This window comes from Amia ocellicauda, chromosome 8, assembly GCF_036373705.1.
Source record: "Amia ocellicauda isolate fAmiCal2 chromosome 8, fAmiCal2.hap1, whole genome shotgun sequence".
Classification (NCBI taxonomy): Eukaryota; Metazoa; Chordata; class Actinopteri; order Amiiformes; family Amiidae; genus Amia; species Amia ocellicauda.
The window spans coordinates 8,094,909-8,117,056 of NC_089857.1; the positions used below are offsets into that span (position 1 = coordinate 8,094,909).

At 43.3% G+C, this 22,148-nt stretch overlaps 16 non-coding genes and 2 pseudogenes across 16 annotated transcripts; all 18 read right to left on the minus strand.

The window, feature by feature from the left end:
• Positions 1-999: 999 nt before the first annotated feature.
• On the minus strand, positions 1,000-1,118 carry LOC136756513 (5S ribosomal RNA). The gene has a single exon (XR_010818592.1). It is a non-coding gene; the product is annotated as a 5S ribosomal RNA (ribosomal RNA).
• Positions 1,119-2,173: 1,055 nt separating this feature from the next.
• LOC136757533 (5S ribosomal RNA) lies at positions 2,174-2,292 on the minus strand. Its single transcript, XR_010819538.1, has one exon. It is a non-coding gene; the product is annotated as a 5S ribosomal RNA (ribosomal RNA).
• Positions 2,293-3,358: 1,066 nt separating this feature from the next.
• Positions 3,359-3,477, minus strand: LOC136756409 (5S ribosomal RNA). Its single transcript, XR_010818495.1, has one exon. It is a non-coding gene; the product is annotated as a 5S ribosomal RNA (ribosomal RNA).
• A 1,055-nt stretch (positions 3,478-4,532) lies between these two features.
• On the minus strand, positions 4,533-4,651 carry LOC136757239 (5S ribosomal RNA). The gene has a single exon (XR_010819277.1). It is a non-coding gene; the product is annotated as a 5S ribosomal RNA (ribosomal RNA).
• A 1,055-nt stretch (positions 4,652-5,706) lies between these two features.
• On the minus strand, positions 5,707-5,825 carry LOC136756012 (5S ribosomal RNA). Its single transcript, XR_010818119.1, has one exon. It is a non-coding gene; the product is annotated as a 5S ribosomal RNA (ribosomal RNA).
• Positions 5,826-6,880: 1,055 nt separating this feature from the next.
• LOC136757491 (5S ribosomal RNA) lies at positions 6,881-6,999 on the minus strand. Its single transcript, XR_010819508.1, has one exon. It is a non-coding gene; the product is annotated as a 5S ribosomal RNA (ribosomal RNA).
• Positions 7,000-8,064: 1,065 nt separating this feature from the next.
• Positions 8,065-8,183, minus strand: LOC136756944 (5S ribosomal RNA). Its single transcript, XR_010818995.1, has one exon. It is a non-coding gene; the product is annotated as a 5S ribosomal RNA (ribosomal RNA).
• Positions 8,184-9,249: 1,066 nt separating this feature from the next.
• On the minus strand, positions 9,250-9,368 carry LOC136757096 (5S ribosomal RNA). The gene has a single exon (XR_010819140.1). It is a non-coding gene; the product is annotated as a 5S ribosomal RNA (ribosomal RNA).
• Positions 9,369-10,433: 1,065 nt separating this feature from the next.
• On the minus strand, positions 10,434-10,552 carry LOC136755953 (5S ribosomal RNA). The gene has a single exon (XR_010818061.1). It is a non-coding gene; the product is annotated as a 5S ribosomal RNA (ribosomal RNA).
• A 1,066-nt stretch (positions 10,553-11,618) lies between these two features.
• Positions 11,619-11,737, minus strand: LOC136756338 (5S ribosomal RNA). Its single transcript, XR_010818428.1, has one exon. It is a non-coding gene; the product is annotated as a 5S ribosomal RNA (ribosomal RNA).
• Positions 11,738-12,792: 1,055 nt separating this feature from the next.
• LOC136757853 (5S ribosomal RNA) lies at positions 12,793-12,911 on the minus strand. The gene has a single exon (XR_010819669.1). It is a non-coding gene; the product is annotated as a 5S ribosomal RNA (ribosomal RNA).
• A 1,066-nt stretch (positions 12,912-13,977) lies between these two features.
• LOC136756899 (5S ribosomal RNA) lies at positions 13,978-14,096 on the minus strand. The gene has a single exon (XR_010818952.1). It is a non-coding gene; the product is annotated as a 5S ribosomal RNA (ribosomal RNA).
• Positions 14,097-15,150: 1,054 nt separating this feature from the next.
• LOC136757385 (5S ribosomal RNA) lies at positions 15,151-15,269 on the minus strand. The gene has a single exon (XR_010819413.1). It is a non-coding gene; the product is annotated as a 5S ribosomal RNA (ribosomal RNA).
• A 1,055-nt stretch (positions 15,270-16,324) lies between these two features.
• On the minus strand, positions 16,325-16,443 carry LOC136757854 (5S ribosomal RNA). Its single transcript, XR_010819670.1, has one exon. It is a non-coding gene; the product is annotated as a 5S ribosomal RNA (ribosomal RNA).
• Positions 16,444-17,501: 1,058 nt separating this feature from the next.
• On the minus strand, positions 17,502-17,610 carry LOC136757652 (uncharacterized; annotated as a pseudogene).
• A 1,066-nt stretch (positions 17,611-18,676) lies between these two features.
• Positions 18,677-18,795, minus strand: LOC136757855 (5S ribosomal RNA). Its single transcript, XR_010819671.1, has one exon. It is a non-coding gene; the product is annotated as a 5S ribosomal RNA (ribosomal RNA).
• A 1,055-nt stretch (positions 18,796-19,850) lies between these two features.
• Positions 19,851-19,969, minus strand: LOC136756410 (5S ribosomal RNA). The gene has a single exon (XR_010818496.1). It is a non-coding gene; the product is annotated as a 5S ribosomal RNA (ribosomal RNA).
• A 1,058-nt stretch (positions 19,970-21,027) lies between these two features.
• LOC136757653 (uncharacterized) lies at positions 21,028-21,136 on the minus strand (annotated as a pseudogene).
• Between the last annotated feature and the right edge of the window lie 1,012 nt (positions 21,137-22,148).

A 22,148-nucleotide genomic window follows, 5' to 3' on the forward strand; every position in this document is an offset into this window, starting at 1 on the left:
TTCATACTTACAGTTGAACTGTCTCTCTACTCTAAAGCCCGGGACACACCAGCGCGCCGCAGACAGTCCCTGCTAACACGCCACGTTGTGGCAACGTTGTGCGTTAGCTGGGGTGCCACACCAGACCGGAAGTATATATTACAAAACGAACACATTGTTTTGATAAAACAGCTGTAATTGAGTGCCTGACACACCAGTCAAGCGCAATCTTGAGAAGGTGTGCATTTCAGTAAGGATTTCAATTGACATGCAGTATGAAACTGAAAGGAGGTTGCATCACTATGATGCATAACATTGCATGTATTGTATTTTCAAGTGTGTGCATTCATCCTGTTGTCATTTTGTTTTGAAAGCAGAAGAATCATTCAACAGGTTGCTGAGACAAATGTAAACCAGTAAAACATATGAAGAGAAACAAACCTTGAATATAAGTTCAGTTGTTTAAACATTTGACAAACTATGGTGAGGGGGTAAGAAAACACACAAATCCAGCAGCTCCTGTATTTCAATACACCAGAACCCAATATTATTGGCGAGTCGGGGAGTCCATCATCACAGTTCGAGGGCAGGCATCATTTCAGTAATTTCATCCCGTTGCATTCACATCCGTGCCTTGAATGAGATTGAATGTGATCTTTGCTCTCAAGTATGTTCCCAAGTTTTACACTTTCGTGCTTTGCATGAATGGGAATGGAACCGTGTGTGTTGAATGAGGCTCCTTGTGAGCACTGAACTTTGTCCGGTGGAGTTCCTTTTTGTGTTGCTGTAATTGTGTCATTTCTCGATGAGAAAGATTAGGCAACATTTAGTCACTTCTAGCCATGATGCTCAATTTATTTACGAATGTACCCTAGTTACTAGGGACAGTTTACGTTGGAGAACAAGATCTATTGTATGCCTGTGTATTTGGGGAAGTCAAATCTGAAATAATGATGAAATTGTGTGTATCCAAAGTTAAAACTCGTGATTTGTCGCCCTCTGGTGTGTAAAAGATGCAAAAGCTAACAGCACCTGGTATTCCCAGGCGGTCTCCCATCCAAGTACTGACCAGGCCCGAGCCTGCTTAGCTTCCGAGATCTGACGAGATCGGGCGTATTCAGGCTAGTATGGCCGTAAGCCAGGGAGGCTGTCCCTGACGCTCTACTTAAAGGGAAGGCAATATCCGTTTCTGCCGTTCATACTTACAGTTGAACTGTCTCTCTACTCTAAAGTCCGGGACACACCAGCGCGCCGCAGACAGTCCCTGCTAACACGCCACGTTGTGGCAACGTTGTGCGTTAGCTGGGGTGCCACACCAGACCGGAACTATATATTACAAAACGAACACATTGTCTTGATAAAACAGCTGTAATTGAGTGCCTGACACGCCAGTCAAGCGCAATCTTGAGAAGGTGTGCATTTCAGTAAGGATTTCAATTGACATGCAGTATGAAACTGAAAGGAGGTTGCATCACTATGATGCATAACATTGCATGTATTGTATTTTCAAGTGTGTGCATTCATCCTGTTGTCATTTTGTTTTGAAAGCAGAAGAATCATTCAACAGGTTGCTGAGACAAATGTAAACCAGTAAAACATATGAAGAGAAACAAACCTTGAATATAAGTTCAGTTGTTTAAACATTTGACAAACTATGGTGAGGGGGTTAGAAAACACACAAATCCAGCAGCTCCTGTATTTCAATACACCAGAACCCAATATTATTGGCGAGTCGGGTAGTCCATCTTCACAGTTCGAGGGCAGGCATCATTTCAGTAATTTCATCCCGTTGCATTCACATCCGTGCCTTGAATGAGATTGAATGTGATCTTTGCTCTCAAGTATGTTCCCAAGTTTTACACTTTCGTGCATTGCATGAATGGGAATGGAACCGTGTGTGTTGAATGAGGCTCCTTGTGAGCACTGAACTTTGTCCGGTGGAGTTCTTTTTTGTGTTGCTGTAATTGTGTCATTTCTCGATGAGAAAGATTAGGCAACATTTAGTCACTTCTAGCCATGATGCTCAATTTATTTACGAATGTACCCTAGTTACTATGGACCGTTTACGTTGGAGAACAAGATCTATTGTATGCCTATGTATTTGGGGAAGTCAAATCTGAAATAATGATGAAATTGCGTGTATCCAAAGTTAAAACTCGTGATTTGTCGCCCTCTGGTGTGTAAAAGATGCAAAAGCTTTCAGCACCAGGTATTCCCAGGCGGTCTCCCATCCAAGTACTGACCAGGAACGAGCCTGCTTGACTTCCGAGATCGGACGAGATCGGGCGTATTCAGGCTAGTATGGCCGTAAGCCAGGAAGGCTGTCCCTGACGCTCTACTTAAAGGGAAGGCAATATCCGTTTCTGCCGTTCATACTTACAGTTGAACTGTCTCTCTACTCTAAAGCCCGGGACACACCAGCGCGCCGCAGACAGTCCCTGCTAACACGCCACGTTGTGGCAACATTGTGGCAACGTTGTGCGTTAGCTGGGGTGCCACACCAGACCGGAACTATATATTACAAAACGAACACATTCTCTTGATAAAACAGCTGTAATTGAGTGCCTGACACGCCAGTCAAGCGCAATCTTGAGAAGGTGTGCATTTCAGTAAGGATTTCAATTGACATGCAGTATGAAACTGAAAGGAGGTTGCATCACTATGATGCATAACATTGCATGTATTGTATTTTCAAGTGTGTGCATTCATCCTGTTGTCATTTTGTTTTGAAAGCAGAAGAATCATTCAACAGGTTGCTGAGACAAATGTAAACCAGTAAAACATATGAAGAGAAACAAACCTTGAATATAAGTTCAGTTGTTTAAACATTTGACAAACTATGGTGAGGGGGTAAGAAAACACACAAATCCAGCAGCTCCTGTATTTCAATACACCAGAACCCAATATTATTGGCGAGTCGGGTAGTCCATCATCACAGTTCGAGGGCAGGCATCATTTCAGTAATTTCACCCCGTTGCATTCACATCCGTGCCTTGAATGAGATTGAATGTGATCTTTGCTATCAAGTATGTTCCCAAGTTTTACACTTTCGTGCTTTGCATGAATGGGAATGGAACCGTGTGTGTTGAATGAGGCTCCTTGTGAGCACTGATCTTTGTCCGGTGGAGTTCCTTTTTGTGTTGCTGTAATTGTGTCATTTCTCGATGAGAAAGATTAGGCAACATTTAGTCAATTCTAGCCATGATGCTCAATTTATTTACGAATGTACCCTAGTTACTAGGGACCGTTTACGTTGGAGAACAAGATCTATTGTATGCCTGTGTATTTGGGGAAGTCAAATCTGAAATAATGATGAAATTGCGTGTATCCAAAGTTAAAACTCGTGATTTGTCGCCCTCTGGTGTGTAAAAGATGCAAAAGCTTACAGCACCTGGTATTCCCAGGCAGTCTCCCATCCAAGTACTGACCAGGCCCGAGCCTGCTTAGCTTCCGAGATCGGACGAGATCGGGCGTATTCAGGCTAGTATGGCCGTAAGCCAGGGAGGCTGTCCCTGACACTCTACTCAAAGGGAAGGCAATATCCGTTTCTGCCGTTCATACTTACAGTTGAACTGTCTCTCTACTCTAAAGCCCGGGACACACCAGCGCGCCGCAGACAGTCCCTGCTAACATGCCACGTTGTGGCAACGTTGTGCGTTAGCTGGGGTGCCACACCAGACCGGAACTATATTTTACAAAACGAACACATTTGTCTTGATAAAACAGCTGTAATTGAATGCCTGACACGCCAGTCAAGCGCAATCTTGAGAAGGTGTGCATTTCAGTAAGGATTTCAATTGACATGCAGTATGAAACTGAAAGGAGGTTGCATCACTATGATGCATAACATTGCATGTATTGTATTTTCAAGTGTGTGCATTCATCCTGTTGTCATTTTGTTTTGAAAGCAGAAGAATCATTCAACAGGTTGCTGAGACAAATGTAAACCAGTAAAACATATGAAGAGAAACAAACCTTGAATATAAGTTCAGTTGTTTAAACATTTGACAAACTATGGTGAGGGGGTAAGAAAACACACAAATCCAGCAGCTCCTGTATTTCAATACACCAGATCCCAATATTATTGGCGAGTCGGGTAGTCCATCATCACAGTTCGAGGGCAGGCATCATTTCAGTAATTTCATCCCGTTGCATTCACATGCGTGCCTTGAATGAGATTGAATGTTATCTTTACTCTCAAGTACGTACCCAAGTTTTACACTTTCGTGGTTTGCATGAATGGGAATGGAACCGTGTGTGTTGAATGATGCTCCTTGTGAGCACTGAACTTTGTCCGGTGGAGTTCCTTTTTTGTTGCTGTAATTGTGTCATTTCTTGATGAGAAAGATTAGGCAACATTTAGTCACTTCTAGCCATGATGCTCAATTTATTGACGAATGTATCCTAGTTACTAGGGACCGTTTACGTTGGAGAACAAGATCTATTGTATGCCTGTGTATTTGGGGAAGTCAAATCTGAAATAATGATGAAATTGCGTGTATCCAAAGTTAAAACTCGTGATTTGTCGCCCTCTGGTGTGTAAAAGATGCAAAAGCTTACAGCACCTGGTATTCCAAGGCAGTCTCCCATCCAAGTACTGACCAGGCCCGAGCCTGCTTAACTTCCGAGATCGGACAAGATCGGGCGTATTCAGGCTAGTATGGCCGTAAGCCAGGGAGGCTGTCCCTGACGCTCTACTTAAAGGGAAGGCAATATCCGTTTCTGCCGTTCATACTTACAGTTGAACTGTCTCTCTACTCTAATGCCCGGGACACACCAGCGCGCCGCAGACAGTCCCTGCTAACACGAAACGTTGTGGCAACGTTGTGCGTTAGTTGGGGTGCCACACCAGACCGGAACTATATTTTACAAAACGAACACATTGTCTTGATAATACAGCTGTAATTGAGTGCCTGACACGCCAGTCAAGCGCAATCTTGAGAAGGTGTGCATTTCAGTAAGGATTTCAATTGACATGCAGTATGAAACTGAAAGGAGGTTGCATCACTATGATGCATAACATTGCATGTATTGTATTTTCAAGTGTGTGCATTCATCCTGTTGTCATTTTGTTTTGAAAGCAGAAGAATCATTCAACAGGTTGCTGAGACAAATGTAAACCAGTAAAACATATGAAGAGAAACAAACCTTGAATATAAGTTCAGTTGTTTAAACATTTGACAAACTATGGTGAGGGGGTAAGAAAACACACAAATCCAGCAGCTCCTGTATTTCAATACACCAGAACCCAATATTATTGGCGAGTCGGGTAGTCCATCATCACAGTTCGAGGGCAGGCATCATTTCAGTAATTTCATCCCGTTGCATTCACATCCGTGCCTTGAATGAGATTGAATGTGATCTTTGCTCTCAAGTATGTTCCCAAGTTTTACACTTTCGTACTTTGCATGAATGGGAATGGAACCGTGTGTGTTGAATGAGGCTCCTTGTGAGCACTGAACTTTGTCCGGTGGAGTTCCTTTTTGTGTTGCTGTAATTGTGTCATTTCTTGATGAGAAAGATTAGGCAACATTTAGTCAATTCTAGCCATGATGCTCAAATTATTTACGAATGTACCCTAGTTACTAGGGACCGTTTACGTTGGAGAACAAGATCTATTGTATGCCTGTGTATTTGGGGAAGTCAAATCTGAAATAATGATGAAATTGCGTGTATCCAAAGTTAAAACTCGTGATTTGTCGCCCTCTGGTGTGTAAAAGATGCAAAAGCTTACAGCACCTGGTATTCCCAGGCAGTCTCCCATCCAAGTACTGACCAGGCCCGAGCCTGCTTAACTTCCGAGATCGGACGAGATCGGGCGTATTCAGGCTAGTATGGCCGTAAGCCAGGGAGGCTGTCCCTGACGCTCTACTTAAAGGGAAGGCAATATCCGTTTCTGCCGTTCATACTTACAGTTGAACTGTCTCTCTACTCTAAAGCCCGGGACACACCAGCGCGCCGCAGACAGTCCCTGCTAACACGAAACGTTGTGGCAACGTTGTGCGTTAGCTGGGGTGCCACACCAGACCGGAACTATATTTTACAAAACGAACACATTGTCTTGATAATACAGCTGTAATTGAGTGCCTGACACGCCAGTCAAGCGCAATCTTGAGAAGGTGTGCATTTCAGTAAGGATTTCAATTGACATGCAGTATGAAACTGAAAGGAGGTTGCATCACTATGATGCATAACATTGCATGTATTGTATTTTCAAGTGTGTGCATTCATCCTGTTGTCATTTTGTTTTGAAAGCAGAAGAATCATTCAACAGGTTGCTGAGACAAATGTAAACCAGTAAAACATATGAAGAGAAACAAACCTTGAATATAAGTTCAGTTGTTTAAACATTTGACAAACTATGGTGAGGGGGTAAGAAAACACACAAATCCAGCAGCTCCTGTATTTCAATACACCAGAACCCAATATTATTGGCGAGTCGGGTAGTCCATCATCACAGTTCGAGGGCAGGCATCATTTCAGTAATTTCATCCCGTTGCATTCACATCCGTGCCTTGAATGAGATTGAATGTGATCTTTGCTCTCAAGTATGTTCCCAAGTTTTACACTTTCGTGCTTTGCATGAATGGGAATGGAACCGTGTGTGTTGAATGAGGCTCCTTGTGAGCACTGAACTTTGTCCGGTGGAGTTCCTTTTTGTGTTGCTGTAATTGTGTCATTTCTTGATGAGAAAGATTAGGCAACATTTAGTCACTTCTAGCCATGATGCTCAATTTATTTACGAATGTACCCTAGTTACTAGGGACCGTTTACGTTGGAGAACAAAATGTATTGTATGCCTGTGTATTTGGGGAAGTCAAATCTGAAATAATGATGAAATTGTGTGTATCCAAAGTTAAAAATCGTGATTTGTCACCCTCTGGTGTGTCAAAGGTGCAAAAGCTTAAAGCACCTGGTATTCCCAGGCGGTCTCCTATTCAAGTACTGACCAGGCCCGAGCCTGCTTGGCTTCCGAGATCGGACGAGATCGGGCGTATTCAGGCTAGTATGGCCGTAAGCAAGTGAGACTTTCCCTGACGCTCTACTTAAAGGGAAGGCAATATCCGTTTCTGCCGTTCATACTTACAGTTGAACTGTCTCTCTACTCTAAAGCCCGGGACATACCAGCGTGTCGCAGAAAGTCCCTGCTAACACGCCACGTTGTGGCAACGTTGTGGCAAAGTTGTGCATTAGCTGGGGTGCCACACCAGACCGGAACTATATTTTACAAAACGATCACATTGTCTTGATAAAACAGCTGTAATTGAGTGCCTGACACGCCAGTCAAGCGCAATCTTGAGAAGGTGTGCATTTCAGTAAGGATATCAATTGACATGCAGTATGAAACTGAAAGGAGGTTGCATCACTATGATGCATAACATTGCATGTATTGTATTTTCAAGTGTGTGCATTCATCCTGTTGTCATTTTGTTTTGAAAGCAGAAGAATCATTCAACAGGTTGCTGAGACAAATGTAAACCAGTAAAACATATGAAGAGAAACAAACCTTGAATATAAGTTCAGTTGTTTAAACATTTGACAAACTATGGTGAGGGGGTAAGAAAACACACAAATCCAGCAGCTCCTGTATTTCAATACACCAGAACCCAATATTATTGGCGAGTCGGGTAGTCCATCATCACAGTTCGAGGGCAGGCATCATTTCAGTAATTTCATCCCGATGCATTCACATCCGTGCCTTGAATGAGATTGAATGTGATCTTTGCTCTCAAGTATGTTCCCAAGTTTTACACTTTCGTGCTTTGCATGAATTGGAATGGAACCATGTGTGTTGAATGAGGCTCCTTGTGAGCACTGAACTTTGTCCGGTGGAGTTCTTTTTGTGTTGCTGTAATTGTGTCATTTCTCGATGAGAAAGATTAGGCAACATTTAGTCACTTCTAGCCATGATGCTCAATTTATTGACGAATGTACCCTAGTTACTAGGGACCGTTTACGTTGGAGAACAAGATCTATTGTATGCCTGTGTATTTGGGGAAGTAAAACCTGAAATAATGATGAAATTGTGTGTATCCAAAGTTAAAACTCGTGATTTGTCGCCCTCTGGTGTGTAAAAGGTGCAAAAGCTTACAGCACCTGGTATTCCCAGGCGGTCTCCCATCCAAGTACTCACCAGGCCCAAGCCTGCTTGGCTTCCGAGATCGGACGAGATCGGGCGTATTCAGGCTAGTATGGCCGTGAGCCAGGGAGGCTGTCCCTGACGCTCTACTTAAAGGGAAGGCAATATCCGTTTCTGCCGATCATACTTACAGTTGAACTGTCTCTCTACTCTAAAGCCCGGGACACACCAGTGCGCCGCAGACAGTCCCTGCTAACACGCCACGTTGTGGCAACATTGTGGCAACGTTGTGCGTTAGCTGGGGTGCCACACCAGACCGGAACTATATTTTACAAAACGAACACATTGTCTTGATAATACAGCTGTAATTGAGTGCCTGACACGCCAGTCAAGCGCAATCTTGAGAAGGTGTGCATTTCAGTAAGGATTTCAATTGACATGCAGTATGAAACTGAAAGGAGGTTGCATCACTATGATGCATAACATTGCATGTATTGTATTTTCAAGTGTGTGCATTCATCCTGTTGTCATTTTGTTTTGAAAGCAGAAGAATCATTCAACAGGTTGCTGAGACAAATGTAAACCAGTAAAACATATGAAGAGAAACAAACCTTGAATATAAGTTCAGTTGTTTAAACATTTGACAAACTATGGTGAGGGGGTAAGAAAACACACAAATCCAGCAGCTCCTGTATTTCAATACACCAGAACCCAATATTATTGGCGAGTCGGGTAGTCCATCATCACAGTTCGAGGGCAGGCATCATTTCAGTAATTTCATCCCGTTGCATTCACATCCGTGCCTTGAATGAGATTGAATGTGATCTTTGCTCTCAAGTATGTTCCCAAGTTTTACACTTTCGTGCTTTGCATGAATGGGAATGGAACCGTGTGTGTTGAATGAGGCTCCTTGTGAGCACTGAACTTTGTCCGGTGGAGTTCCTTTTTGTGTTGCTGTAATTGTGTCATTTCTCGATGAGAAAGATTAGGCAACATTTAGTCACTTCTAGCCATGATGCTCAATTTATTTACGAATGTACCCTAGTTACTAGGGACCGTTTACGTTGGAGAACAAGATCTATTGTATGCCTGTGTATTTGGGGAAGTAAAATCTGAAATAATGATGAAATTGTGTGTATCCAAAGTTAAAACTCGTGATTTGTCGCCCTCTGGTGTGTAAAAGGTGCAAAAGCTTACAGCACCTGGTATTCCCAGGCGGTCTCCCATCCAAGTACTGACCAGGCCCGAGACTGCTTGGCTTCCGAGATCGGACGAGATCGGGCGTATTCAGGCTAGTATGGCCGTAAGCCAGGTAGGCTGTCCCTGACGCTCTACTTAAAGGGATGGCAATATCCGTTTCTGCCGTTCATACTTACAGTTGAACTGTCTCTCTACTCTAAAGCCCGGGACACACCAGTGCGCCGCAGACAGTCCCTGCTAACACGCCACGTTGTGGCAACGTTGTGGCAACGTTGTGCGTTAGCTGGGGTGCCACACCAGACCGGAACTATATTTTACAAAACGAACACATTGTCTTGATAAAACAGCTGTAATTGAGTGCCTGACACGCCAGTCAAGCGCAATCTTGAGAAGGTGTGCATTTCAGTAAGGATTTCAATTGACATGCAGTATGAAACTGAAAGGAGGTTGCATCACTATGATGCATAACATTGCATGTATTGTATTTTCAAGTGTGTGCATTCATCCTGTTGTCATTTTGTTTTGAAAGCAGAAGAATCATTCAACAGGTTGCTGAGACAAATGTAAACCAGTAAAACATATGAAGAGAAACAAACCTTGAATATAAGTTCAGTTGTTTAAACATTTGACAAACTATGGTGAGGGGGTAAGAAAACACACAAATCCAGCAGCTCCTGTATTTCAATACACCAGAACCCAATATTATTGGCGAGTCGGGTAGTCCATCATCACAGTTCGAGGGCAGGCATCATTTCAGTAATTTCATCCCGTTGCATTCACATCCGTGCCTTGAATGAGATTGAATGTGATCTTTGCTCTCAAGTATGTTCCCAAGTTTTACACTTTCGTGCTTTGCATGAATGGGAATGGAACCGTGTGTGTTGAATGAGGCTCCTTGTGAGCACTGAACTTTGTCCGGTGGAGTTCTTTTTGTGTTGCTGTAATTGTGTCATTTCTCGATGAGAAAGATTAGGCAACATTTAGTCACTTCTAGCCATGATGCTCAATTTATTTACGAATGTACCCTAGTTACTAGGGACCGTTTACGTTGGAGAACAAGATCTATTGTATGCCTGTGTATTTGGGGAAGTAAAACCTGAAATAATGATGAAATTGTCTGTATCCCAAGTTAAAACTCGTGATTTGTCGCCCTCTGGTGTGTAAAAGGTGCAAAAGCTTACAGCACCTGGTATTCCCAGGCGGTCTCCCATCCAAGTACTGACCAGGCCCAAGCCTGCTTGGCTTCCGAGATCGGACGAGATCGGGCGTATTCAGGCTAGTATGGCCGTAAGCCAGGGAGGCTGTCCCTGACGCTTTACTTAAAGGGAAGGCAATATCCGTTTCTGCCGATCATACTTACAGTTGAACTGTCTCTCTACTCTAAAGCCCGGGACACACCAGTGCGCCGCAGACAGTCCCTGCTAACACGCCACGTTGTGGCAACGTTGTGGCAACGTTGTGCGTTAGCTGGGGTGCCACACCAGACCGGAACTATATTTTACAAAACGAACACATTGTCTTGATAATACAGCTGTAATTGAGTGCCTGACACGCCAGTCAAGCGCAATCTTGAGAAGGTGTGCATTTCAGTAAGGATTTCAATTGACATGCAGTATGAAACTGAAAGGAGGTTGCATCACTATGATGCATAACATTGCATGTATTGTATTTTCAAGTGTGTGCATTCATCCTGTTGTCATTTTGTTTTGAAAGCAGAAGAATCATTCAACAGGTTGCTGAGACAAATGTAAACCAGTAAAACATATGAAGAGAAACAAACCTTGAATATAAGTTCAGTTGTTTAAACATTTGACAAACTATGGTGAGGGGGTAAGAAAACACACAAATCCAGCAGCTCCTGTATTTCAATACACCAGAACCCAATATTATTGGCGAGTCGGGTAGTCCATCATCACAGTTCGAGGGCAGGCATCATTTCAGTAATTTCATCCCGTTGCATTCACATCCGTGCCTTGAATGAGATTGAATGTGATCTTTGCTCTCAAGTATGTTCCCAAGTTTTACACTTTCGTGCTTTGCATGAATGGGAATGGAACCGTGTGTGTTGAATGAGGCTCCTTGTGAGCACTGAACTTTGTCCGGTGGAGTTCCTTTTTGTGTTGCTGTAATTGTGTCATTTCTCGATGAGAAAGATTAGGCAACATTTAGTCACTTCTAGCCATGATGCTCAATTTATTTACGAATGTACCCTAGTTACTAGGGACCGTTTACGTTGGAGAACAAGATCTATTGTATGCCTGTGTATTTGGGGAAGTAAAATCTGAAATAATGATGAAATTGCGTGTATCCAAAGTTAAAACTCGTGATTTGTCGCCCTCTGGTGTGTAAAAGGTGCAAAAGCTTACAGCACCTGGTATTCCCAGGCGGTCTCCCATCCAAGTACTGACCAGGCCCGAGCCCGCTTGGCTTCCGAGATCTGATGAGATCGGGCGTATTCAGGCTAGTATGGCCGTAAGCCAGGGAGGCTGTCCCTGACGCTCTACTTAAAGGGAAGGCAATATCCGTTTCTGCCGTTCATACTTACAGTTGAACTGTCTCTCTACTCTAAAGCCCGGGACACACCAGCGCACCGCAGACAGTCCCTGCTAACATGCCACGTTGTGGCAACGTTGTGCGTTAGCTGGGGTGCCACACCAGACCGGAACTATATTTTACAAAACGAACACATTGTCTTGATAATACAGCTGTAATTGTGTGCCTGACACGCCAGTCAAGCGCAATCTTGAGAAGGTGTGCATTTCAGTAAGGATTTCAATTGACATGCAGTATGAAACTGAAAGGAGGTTGCATCACTATGATGCATAACATTGCATGTATTGTATTTTCAAGTGTGTGCATTCATCCTGTTGTCATTTTGTTTTGAAAGCAGAAGAATCATTCAACAAGTTGCTGAGACAAATGTAAACCAGTAAAACATATGAAGAGAAACAAACCTTGAATATAAGTTCAGTTGTTTAAACATTTGACAAACTATGGTGAGGGGGTAAGAAAACACACAAATCCAGCAGCTCCTGTATTTCAATACACCAGAACCCAATATTATTGGCGAGTCGGGTAGTCCATCATCACAGTTCGAGGGCAGGCATCATTTCAGTAATTTCATCCCGTTGCATTCACATCCGTGCCTTGAATGAGATTGAATGTGATCTTTGCTCTCAAGTATGTTCCCAAGTTTTACACTTTCGTGCTTTGCATGAATGGGAATGGAACCGTGTGTGTTGAATGAGGCTCCTTGTGAGCACTGAACTTTGTCCGGTGGAGTTCCTTTTTGTGTTGCTGTAATTGTGTCATTTCTCGATGAGAAAGATTAGGCAACATTTAGTCACTTCTAGCCATGATGCTCAATTTATTCACGAATGTACCCTAGTTACTAGGGACCGTTTACGTTGGAGAACAAGATCTATTGTATGCCTGTGTATTTGGGGAAGTCAAATCTGAAATAATGATGAAATTGCGTGTATCCAAAGTTAAAACTCGTGATTTGTCGCCCTCTGGCGTGTAAAAGATGCAAAAGCTTACAGCACCTGGTATTCCCAGGCGGTCTCCCATCCAAGTACTGACCAGGCCCGAGCCTGCTTAGCTTCCGAGATCGGACGAGATCGGGCGTATTCAGGCTAGTATGGCCGTAAGCCAGGGAGGCTGTCCCTGACGCTCTACTTAAAGGGAAGGCAATATCCGTTTCTGCCGTTCATACTTACAGTTGAACTGTCTCTCTACTCTAAAGCCCGGGACACACCAGTGCGCCGCAGACAGTCCCTGCTAACATGCCACGTTGTGGCAACATTGTGGCAACGTTGTGCGTTAGCTGGGGTGCCACACCAGACCGGAACTATATATTACAAAACGAACACATTGTCTTGATAAAACAGCTGTAATTTAGTGCCTGACACGCCAGTCAAGCGCAATCTTGAGAAGGTGTGCATTTCAGTAAGGATTTCAATTGACATGCAGTATGAAACTGAAAGGAGGTTGCATCACTATGATGCATAACATTGCATGTATTGTATTTTCAAGTGTGTGCATTCATCCTGTTGTCATTTTGTTTTGAAAGCAGAAGAATCATTCAACAGGTTGCTGAGACAAATGTAAACCAGTAAAACATATGAAGAGAAACAAACCTTGAATATAAGTTCAGTTGTTTAAACATTTGAGAAAGTATGGTGAGGGGGTAAGAAAACATACAAATCCAGCAGCTCCTGTATTTCAATACACCAGAACCCAATATTATTGGCGAGTCGGGTAGTCCATCATCACAGTTCGAGGGCAGGCATCATTTCAGTAATTTCATCCCGTTGCATTCACATCCGTGCCTTGAATGAGATTTAATGTGATCTTTGCTCTCAAGTATGTTCCAAAGTTTTACACTTTCGTGCTTTGCATGAATGGGAATGGAACCGTTTGTGTTGAATGAGGCTCCTTGTGAGCACTGAACTTTGTCCGGTGGAGTTCCTTTTTGTGTTGCTGTAATTGTGTCATTTCTCGATGAGATAGATTAGGCAACATTTAGTCACTTCTAGCCATGATGCTCAATTTATTTACGAATGTACCCTAGTTACTAGGGACCGTTTACGTTGGAGAACAAGATCTATTGTATGCCTGTGTATTTGGGGAAGTCAAATCTGAAATAATGATGAAATTGCGTGTATCCAAAGTTAAAACTCGTGATTTGTCGCCCTCTGGTGTGTAAAAGATGCAAAAGCTTACAGCACCTGGTATTCCCAGGCGGTCTCCCATCCAAGTACTGACCAGGCCCGAGCCTGCTTAGCTTCCGAGATCGGACGAGATCGGGCGTATTCAGGATAGTATGGCCGTAAGCCAGGGAGGCTATCCCTGACGCTCTACTTAAAGGGAAGGCAATATCCGTTTCTGCCGCTCATACTTGCAGTTGAACTGTCTCTCTACTCTAAAGTCCGGGACACACCAGCGCGCCGCAGACAGTCCCTGCTAACACGAAACGTTGTGGCAACGTTGTGCGTTAGCTGGGGTGCCACACCAGACCGGAACTATATATTACAAAACGAACACATTGTCTTGATAAAACAGCTGTAATTGAGTGCCTGATACGCCAGTCAAGCGCAATCTTGAGAAGGTGTGCATTTCAGTAAGGATTTCAATTGACATGCAGTATGAAACTGAAAGGAGGTTGCATCACTATGATGCATAACATTGCATGTATTGTATTTTCAAGTGTGTGCATTCATCCTGTTGTCATTTTGTTTTGAAAGCAGAAGAATCATTCAACAGGTTGCTGAGACAAATGTAAACCAGTAAAACATATGAAGAGAAACAAACCTTGAATATAAGTTCAGTTGTTTAAACATTTGACAAACTATGGTGAGGGGGTAAGAAAACACACACATCCAGCAGCTCCTGTATTTCAATACACCAGAAGCCAATATTATTGGCGAGTCGGGTAGTCCATCATCACAGTTCGAGGGCAGGCATCATTTCAGTTATTTCATCCCGTTGCATTCACATCCGTGCCTTGAATGAGATTGAATGTGATCTTTGCTCTCAAGTATGTTCCCAAGTTTTACACTTTCGTGCTTTGCATGAATGGGAATGGAACCGTGTGTGTTGAATGAGGCTCCTTGTGAGCACTGAACTTTGTCCGGTGGAGTTCTTTTTGTGTTGCTGTAATTGTGTCATTTCTCGATGAGATAGATTAGGCAACATTTAGTCACTTCTAGCCATGATGCTGAATTTATTTACGAATGTACCCTAGTTTCTAGGGACCGTTTACGTTGGAGAACAAGATCTATTGTATGCCTGTGTATTTGGGGAAGTCAAATCTGAAATAATGATGAAATTGCGTGTATCCAAAGTTAAAACTCGTGATTTGTCGCCCTCTGGTGTGTAAAAGATGAAAAAGCTTACAGCACCTGGTATTCCCAGGCGGTCTCCCATCCAAGTACTAACCAGGCCCGAGCCTGCTTAGCTTCCGAGATCGGACGAGATCGGGCGTATTCAGGCTAGTATGGCCGTAAGCCAGGGAGGCTGTCCTTGACCCTCTACTTAAAGGGAAGGCAATATCCGTTTCTGCCGCTCATACTTGCAGTTGAACTGTCTCTCTACTCTAAAGTCCGGGACACACCAGCACGCTGCAGACAGTCCCTGCTAACACGAAACGTTGTGGCAACGTTGTGCGTTAGCTGGGGTGCCACACCAGACCGGAACTATATTTTACAAAACGAACACATTGTCTTGATAATACAGCTGTAATTGAGTGCCTGACACGCCAGTCAAGCGCAATCTTGAGAAGGTGTGCATTTCAGTAAGGATTTCAATTGACATGCAGTATGAAACTGAAAGGAGGTTGCATCACTATGATGCATAACATTGCATGTATTGTATTTTCAAGTGTGTGCATTCATCCTGTTGTCATTTTGTTTTGAAAGCAGAAGAATCATTCAACAGGTTGCTGAGACAAATGTAAACCAGTAAAACATATGAAGAGAAACAAACCTTGAATATAAGTTCAGTTGTTTAAACATTTGACAAACTATGGTGAGGGGGTAAGAAAACACACAAATCCAGCAGCTCCTGTATTTCAATACACCAGAACCCAATATTATTGGCGAGTCGGGTAGTCCATCATCACAGTTCGAGGGCAGGCATCATTTCAGTAATTTCATCCCGTTGCATTCACATCCGTGCCTTGAATGAGATTGAATGTGATCTTTGCTCTCAAGTATGTTCCCAAGTTTTACACTTTCGTGCTTTGCATGAATGGGAATGGAACCGTGTGTGTTGAATGAGGCTCCTTGTGAGCACTGAACTTTGTCCGGTGGAGTTCCTTTTTGTGTTGCTGTAATTGTGTAATTTCTCGATGAGAAAGATTAGGCAACATTTAGTCACTTCTAGCCATGATGCTCAATTTATTTACGAATGTACCCTAGTTACTAGGGACCGTTTACGTTGGAGAACAAGATCTATTGTATGCCTGTGTATTCGGGGAAGTCAAATCTGAAATAATGATGAAATTGCGTGTATCCAAAGTTAAAACTCGTGATTTGTCGCCCTCTGGTGTGTAAAAGATGCAAAAGCTTACAGCACCTGGTATTCCCAGGCGGTCTCCCATCCAAGTACTGACCAGGCCCGAGCCTGCTTAGCTTCCGAGATCGGACGAGATCGGGCGTATTCAGGCTAGTATGGCCGTAAGCCAGGGAGGCTGTCCCTGACGCTCTACTTAAAGGGAAGGCAATATCCGTTTCTGCCGCTCATACTTGCAGTTGAACTGTCTCTCTACTCTAAAGTCCGGGACACACCAGCGCGCCGCAGACAGTCCCTGCTAACACGAAACGTTGTGGCAACGTTGTGCGTTAGCTGGGGTGCCACACCAGACCGGAACTATATATTACAAAACGAACACATTGTCTTGATAAAACAGCTGTAATTGAGTGCCTGACACGCCAGTCAAGCGCAATCTTGAGAAGGTGTGCATTTCAGTAAGGATTTCAATTGACATGCAGTATGAAACTGAAAGGAGGTTGCATCACTATGATGCATAACATTGCATGTATTGTATTTTCAAGTGTGTGCATTCATCCTGTTGTCATTTTGTTTTGAAAGTAGAAGAATCATTTTTGCTGAGGTTGCTGAGACAAATGTAAACCAGTAAAACATATGAAGAGAAACAAACCTTGAATATAAGTTCAGTTGTTTAAACATTTGACAAACTATGGTGAGGGGGTAAGAAAACACACAAATCCAGCAGCTCCTGTATTTCAATACACCAGAACCCAATATTATTGGCGAGTCGGGTAGTCCATCATCACAGTTCGAGGGCAGGCATCATTTCAGTAATTTCATCCCGTTGCATTCACATCCGTGCCTTGAATGAGATTGAATGTGATCTTTGCTCTCAAGTATGTTCCCAAGTTTTACACTTTCGTGCTTTGCATGAATGGGAATGGAACCGTGTGTGTTGAATGAGGCTCCTTGTGAGCACTGATCTTTGTCCGGTGGAGTTCCTTTTTGTGTTGCTGTAATTGTGTCATTTCTCGATGAGAAAGATTAGGCAACATTTAGTCACTTCTAGCCATGATGCTCAATTTATTTACGAATGTACCCTAGTTACTAGGGACCGTTTACGTTGGAGAACAAGATCTATTGTATGCCTGTGTATTCGGGGAAGTCAAATCTGAAATAATGATGAAATTGCGTGTATCCAAAGTTAAAACTCGTGATTTGTCGCCCTCTGGTGTGTAAAAGATGCAAAAGCTTACAGCACCTGGTATTCCCAGGCGGTCTCCCATTCAAGTACTGACCAGGCCCGAGCCTGCTTAGCTTCCGAGATCGGGCGTATTCAGGCTAGTATGGCCGTAAGCCAGGGAGGCTGTCCCTGACGCTCTACTTAAAGGGAAGGCAATATCCGTTTCTGCCGCTCATACTTGCAAATGAACTGTCTCTCTACTCTAAAGTCCGGGACACACCAGCGCGCCGCAGACAGTCCCTGCTAACACGAAACTTTGTGGCAACGTTGTGGCAACGTTGTGCGTTAGCTGGGGTGCCACACCAGACCGGAACTATATTTTACAAAACGAACACATTGTCTTGATAAAACAGCTGTAATTGAGTGCCTGACACGCCAGTCAAGCGCAATCTTGAGAAGGTGTGCATTTCAGTAAGGATTTCAATTGACATGCAGTATGAAACTGAAAGGAGGTTGCATCACTATGATGCATAACATTGCATGTATTATATTTTCAAGTGTGTGCATTCATCCTGTTGTCATTTTGTTTTGAAAGCAGAAGAATCATTCAACAGGTTGCTGAGACAAATGTAAACCAGTAAAACATATGAAGAGAAACAAACCTTGAATATAAGTTCAGTTGTTTAAACATTTGACAAACTATGGTGAGGGGGTAAGAAAACACACAAATCCAGCAGCTCCTGTATTTCAATACACCAGAACCCAATATTATTGGCGAGTCTGGTAGTCCATCATCACAGTTCGAGGGCAGGCATCATTTCAGTAATTTCATCCCGTTGCATTCACATCCGTGCCTTGAATGAGATTGAATGTGATCTTTGCTCTCAAGTATGTTCCCAAGTTTTACACTTTCGTGCTTTGCATGAATGGGAATGGAACCGTGTGTGTTGAATGAGGCTCCTTGTGAGCACTGAACTTTGTCCGGTGGAGTTCCTTTTTGTGTTGCTGTAATTGTGTAATTTCTCGATGAGAAAGATTAGGCAACATTTAGTCACTTCTAGCCATGATGCTCAATTTATTTACGAATGTACCCTAGTTACTAGGGACCGTTTACGTTGGAGAACAAGATCTATTGTATGCCTGTGTATTCGGGGAAGTCAAATCTGAAATAATGATGAAATTGCGTGTATCCAAAGTTAAAACTCGTGATTTGTCGCCCTCTGGTGTGTAAAAGATGCAAAAGCTTACAGCACCTGGTATTCCCAGGCGGTCTCCCATCCAAGTACTGACCAGGCCCGAGCCTGCTTAGCTTCCGAGATCGGACGAGATCGGGCGTATTCAGGCTAGTATGGCCGTAAGCCAGGGAAGCTGTCCCTGACGCTCTACTTAAAGGGAAGGCAATATCCGTTTCTGCCGCTCATACTTGCAGTTGAACTGTCTCTCTACTCTAAAGTCCGGGACACACCAGCGCGCCGCAGACAGTCCCTGCTAACACGAAACGTTGTGGCAACATTGTGCGTTAGCTGGGGTGCCACACCAGACCGGAACTATATATTACAAAACGAACACATTGTCTTGATAAAACAGCTGTAATTGAGTGCCTGACACGCCAGTCAAGCGCAATCTTGAGAAGGTGTGCATTTCAGTAAGGATTTCAATTGACATGCAGTATGAAACTGAAAGGAGGTTGCATCACTATGATGCATAACATTGCATGTATTGTATTTTCAAGTGTGTGCATTCATCCTGTTGTCATTTTGTTTTGAAAGCAGAAGAATCATTCAACAGGTTGCTGAGACAAATGTAAACCAGTAAAACATATGAAGAGAAACAAACCTTGAATATAAGTTCAGTTGTTTAAACATTTGACAAACTATGGTGAGGGGGTAAGAAAACACACAAATCCAGCAGCTCCTGTATTTCAATACACCAGAACCCAATATTATTGGCGAGTCGGGTAGTCCATCATCACAGTTCGAGGGCAGGCATCATTTCAGTAATTTCATCCCGTTGCATTCACATCCGTGCCTTGAATGAGATTGAATGTGATCTTTGCTCTCAAGTATGTTCCCAAGTTTTACACTTTCGTGCTTTGCATGAATGGGAATGGAACCGTGTGTGTTGAATGAGGCTCCTTGTGAGCACTGAACTTTGTCCGGTGGAGTTCCTTTTTGTGTTGCTGTAATTGTGTAATTTCTCGATGAGAAAGATTAGGCAACATTTAGTCACTTCTAGCCATGATGCTCAATTTATTTACGAATGTACCCTAGTTACTAGGGACCGTTTACGTTGGAGAACAAGATCTATTGTATGCCTGTGTATTCGGGGAAGTCAAATCTGAAATAATGATGAAATTGCGTGTATCCAAAGTTAAAACTCGTGATTTGTCGCCCTCTGGTGTGTAAAAGATGCAAAAGCTTACAGCACCTGGTATTCCCAGGCAGTCTCCCATCCAAGTACTGACCAGGCCCGAGCCTGCTTAGCTTCCGAGATCGGACGAGATCGGGCGTATTCAGGCTAGTATGGCCGTAAGCCAGGGAAGCTGTCCCTGACGCTCTACTTAAAGGGAAGGCAATATCCGATTCTGCCGCTCATACTTGCAGTTGAACTGTCTCTCTACTCTAAAGTCCGGGACACACCAGCGCGCCGCAGACAGTCCCTGCTAACACGAAACGTTGTGGCAACGTTGTGTGTTAGCTGGGGTGCCACACCAGACCGGAACTATATATTACAAAACGAACACATTGTCTTGATAAAACAGCTGTAATTGAGTGCCTGACACGCCAGTCAAGCGCAATCTTGAGAAGGTGTGCATTTCAGTAAGGATTTCAATTGACATGCAGTATGAAACTGAAAGGAGGTTGCATCACTATGATGCATAACATTGCATGTATTGTATTTTCAAGTGTGTGCATTCATCCTGTTGTCATTTTGTTTTGAAAGTAGAAGAATCATTTTTGCTGAGGTTGCTGAGACAAATGTAAACCAGTAAAACATATGAAGAGAAACAAACCTTGAATATAAGTTCAGTTGTTTAAACATTTGACAAACTATGGTGAGGGGGTAAGAAAACACACAAATCCAGCAGCTCCTGTATTTCAATACACCAGAACCCAATATTATTGGCGAGTCGGGTAGTCCATCATCACAGTTCGAGGGCAGGCATCATTTCAGTAATTTCATCCCGTTGCATTCACATCCGTGCCTTGAATGAGATTGAATGTGATCTTTGCTCTCAAGTATGTTCCCAAGTTTTACACTTTCGTGCTTTGCATGAATGGGAATGGAACCGTGTGTGTTGAATGAGGCTCCTTGTGAGCACTGATCTTTGTCCGGTGGAGTTCCTTTTTGTGTTGCTGTAATTGTGTCATTTCTCGATGAGAAAGATTAGGCAACATTTAGTCACTTCTAGCCATGATGCTCAATTTATTTACGAATGTACCCTAGTTACTAGGGACCGTTTACGTTGGAGAACAAGATCTATTGTATGCCTGTGTATTCGGGGAAGTCAAATCTGAAATAATGATGAAATTGCGTGTATCCAAAGTTAAAACTCGTGATTTGTCGCCCTCTGGTGTGTAAAAGATGCAAAAGCTTACAGCACCTGGTATTCCCAGGCGGTCTCCCATTCAAGTACTGACCAGGCCCGAGCCTGCTTAGCTTCCGAGATCGGGCGTATTCAGGCTAGTATGGCCGTAAGCCAGGGAGGCTGTCCCTGACGCTCTACTTAAAGGGAAGGCAATATCCGTTTCTGCCGCTCATACTTGCAAATGAACTGTCTCTCTACTCTAAAGTCCGGGACACACCAGCGCGCCGCAGACAGTCCCTGCTAACACGAAACTTTGTGGCAACGTTGTGGCAACGTTGTGCGTTAGCTGGGGTGCCACACCAGACCGGAACTATATTTTACAAAACGAACACATTGTCTTGATAAAACAGCTGTAATTGAGTGCCTGACACGCCAGTCAAGCGCAATCTTGAGAAGGTGTGCATTTCAGTAAGGATTTCAATTGACATGCAGTATGAAACTGAAAGGAGGTTGCATCACTATGATGCATAACATTGCATGTATTATATTTTCAAGTGTGTGCATTCATCCTGTTGTCATTTTGTTTTGAAAGCAGAAGAATCATTCAACAGGTTGCTGAGACAAATGTAAACCAGTAAAACATATGAAGAGAAACAAACCTTGAATATAAGTTCAGTTGTTTAAACATTTGACAAACTATGGTGAGGGGGTAAGAAAACACACAAATCCAGCAGCTCCTGTATTTCAATACACCAGAACCCAATATTATTGGCGAGTCTGGTAGTCCATCATCACAGTTCGAGGGCAGGCATCATTTCAGTAATTTCATCCCGTTGCATTCACATCCGTGCCTTGAATGAGATTGAATGTGATCTTTGCTCTCAAGTATGTTCCCAAGTTTTACACTTTCGTGCTTTGCATGAATGGGAATGGAACCGTGTGTGTTGAATGAGGCTCCTTGTGAGCACTGAACTTTGTCCGGTGGAGTTCCTTTTTGTGTTGCTGTAATTGTGTAATTTCTCGATGAGAAAGATTAGGCAACATTTAGTCACTTCTAGCCATGATGCTCAATTTATTTACGAATGTACCCTAGTTACTAGGGACCGTTTACGTTGGAGAACAAGATCTATTGTATGCCTGTGTATTCGGGGAAGTCAAATCTGAAATAATGATGAAATTGCGTG